Source organism: Octopus bimaculoides, chromosome 6 (genome assembly GCF_046866305.1).
Source record: "Octopus bimaculoides isolate indiv1 chromosome 6, ASM4686630v1, whole genome shotgun sequence".
NCBI classification, from domain to species: Eukaryota; Metazoa; Mollusca; class Cephalopoda; order Octopoda; family Octopodidae; genus Octopus; species Octopus bimaculoides.
Genome location: NC_142933.1, coordinates 2340987 through 2343967, shown reverse-complemented (window position 1 = coordinate 2343967; position 2981 = coordinate 2340987). Strand labels below are relative to the sequence as shown.

General features: G+C 40.2%; 1 protein-coding gene across 3 annotated transcripts in view; it reads left to right on the top strand.

Annotated features, from left to right (window-relative positions):
* The window catches only part of LOC106872072 (RNA-binding protein Musashi homolog 2), a 297794-nt gene extending 295159 nt beyond the window's left edge, over positions 1-2635 (top strand). For all 3 annotated transcript variants that reach the window (XM_014918924.3, XM_089353366.1, XM_089353365.1), the window contains one exon: positions 2496-2635. The gene's annotated coding sequence lies outside the window, so the exon portion shown is untranslated. The remainder of the gene's footprint in view (positions 1-2495) is intronic.
* The last annotated feature ends 346 nt before the right edge of the window (positions 2636-2981 follow it).

The window sequence follows — 2981 nt, the reverse complement described above, 5'->3', positions numbered from 1 at the left end:
AATTTTACCTTGTACTTATTCTTAGTGCAAGTTTTGAAGAGTGCAGTTCAATTTTAACAGTTATTTTTTTGAAGCTATAATGGAAGTGACAAAGGAGCATATTTGGCATATTTTGCTTTATGAGTTCAATAAAGGCAACAACACAATGGAAATTGTGAGGAATATTAATGCAGTATATGGTGATCAGACAGTAAGCATAAGCTAGTGTCAACAGCTGTTGCAGAAATTCCAAGCAGGAAACTACAGTCTAGAAGATGAGCCTTGTCCTGTAAGATCTGTAGAGCTTGACGTGAACATCCTGCAAACCCTTGTGGAACAAAATACAATCATAACTGTTGAGGAACTAGCAGAGAAGCTTGGGTTTGGTCATTTAACCATTCATCGACACCTACGTGCCATCAGAAAAGTCAGCAAATTGGGTCAATGGGTTCCTCACAAACTTTCTGAGTCTAATCGCATGCAGAGAGTGAAATGTGCTCTCTTCTTTGCTGTCATGTCTCACAAAACCATTTTTGACTGAATTGTGACTGGTGACGAAAAATGGGTTCTCTATAAAAATTTCAAGCGCCGAAGACAGTAGGTAAGGAAAGGAGAAACACTGGCACCCCAGGCTAAAGAATGGTATTCACCAACATAAGGTGTTGTTATCTGTTTGGTGGGATACGAAAGGCTTAGTCCACTTTGAATTTTTAAACACAAACCAAACAATAACAAAGGAGATCTACTGTGAGTAGCTTGAACGGCTTAAGTCAGCGCTAGAAGGAAAACGACCATTTTTGGTTTCAAGACAAAAGGTGTTCTTCCTTCAGGATAATGCTCAGCCACATTGACATTCCAAAGGCTGGAGCAGTTTGAATGGGAAACAATGCCCCACCCATCATTCTTCGCCGGACATTTCCCCATCTGATTATCATTTATTCTGCAGTCTTCAAAATCATTTGGATGGAAAAAACATGAATTCTGTAGATGAGATCAGAACAGTACTGGAGGAGTATTTTTCATCATGGACAAGGGAATTCTGGAAGAGGGGCCTTGCAAGTCTACCAGAGAGATGGAAGAGCATTGTAGATAATGAAGGAGAGTATATTTTAGATTAAAAAAGAACTTCAATTATCTTAATTTTGAAAAAGAAAAGAAGTATAAAAAACTGCATTATTTATGGGATGACCCAATAATGATACATAAATAGATGTTGTATCTAACGGACATCTCAACAACACACTCTTGATGTAACTTGTACAATACTAAAAGTGGTTTGTATATCCTCTGTTTAGAAAACAAATTGTCATATTTGATATAACATGTATTCATATGTACACACACAAAGACACTCAGACACACATATATATATGTATGTATTGCCATGTATATATACACATTTGTGGAGGCACAATGGCCCAGTGGTTAGGGCAGCGGACTCGCGGTCATAGGATCGCCGTTTCGATTCCCAGACCAGTAGTTGTGAGTGTTTATTGAGCGAAAATACCTAAAGCTCCACGAGGCTCCGGCAGGGGATGGTGGCGAACCCTGCTGTACTCTTTCACCACAACTTTCTCTCACTCTTTCTTCCTGTTTCTGTTGTGCCTGTAATTCAAAGGGCCAGCCTCGTCACACTGAATCTCCCTGAGAACTACGTTAGGGGTACACGTGTCTGTGGAGTGCTCAGCCACTTGCACGTTAATTTCACGAGCAGGCTGTTCCCTTGATCGGATCAACTGGAACCCTCGACGTCGTAAGCAACGGAGTGCCAACAACAACAATATACACATTTACATATATACCATATATATATATTAACTAAACTATCAGATGTTGTTTCACATCACTGGTCACAATGCACTTTGCATTGTGTTAGCTTTTGAATAATGCCACCCGCTGGCATCATTGGCCCTTGATCAGAAGGCTATTCCATCCCAGGGTGACCCCTTTACAGCTGAGTGGACTGGAGCAATGTGAAATGAAGTGTTTTGCCCACGAGCACAACACACCACCCAGTCTAGGGAATTAAACCTATGGTCTAGTGATCATGTGTGCAACACCCTAACCACTGGGCCATGTTTAGCATTATCTGAATGTGATTGATGCCAGTGTCCCCTGACTGGCCCCTGTGCTGACGGCACATAAAAAGCACCATCCAAACATGGCCGATGCCAAGCCCGCCTGACTGGCTCCTGTGCCTGTGGCACGTAAAAAGCACCCACTACACTCTAGGAAGGGCATCCAGCTGTAGAAACACTGCCAGATCAGATTGGAGCCTGATGCAGCTGCTCACTCTCCAGACCTCAGTCAAACCATCCAACCCATGCCAGTGTGGAAAACGGACGTTAAACGATGATGATGATGTGTGTGTGTGGTATCTCAACATAGTTGCAATCCAATGACTGAAATCGTTGAAAGAATGGAGGTGTGTATGTTTGAATGCATGTCTATAATCCTGGACTGAATTGATGCATATATTCTTTATTGTTTTTTGTTTTTTTCTCTTCTATTTACAGGCTGGCTTCAATATTTCTCTGGTCAAGACCTCCTCTACCAAATGGTCATAACTTCAAGGTCACCCACGATGGCTTTGAAGGCCAAAGCAAAACAAAAAGCAAAAAGAAAGAAAAAAAAATGGAAAAAAAAAACAAAGAAATAAGAAGCATTGTTGGAGGGGGAAGTGTGTGTCTTTTTGTGCTCTCCTTCCCCCACCACATACACCTCTACACTATCTATTACTCTAATAATAATAATAATAATAATAATAATAATCATGGTGAACTAAAATCCGTCATTCTATATATGGTCGTTATGGTGGAGCTCTTGGTGATGAGTATACCATTTATGAACAGTTTGTTTCGTCACGTGTATAATAACTAATAATAATAATAATAATAATAATAATAATAATCAGCTTTTAATTTGGGGAACAGCAAAAAAATATGAAAACCACTACAAATTAACTAACTACTAATTGTGGCCAGTTATGTGTGTACATGTGC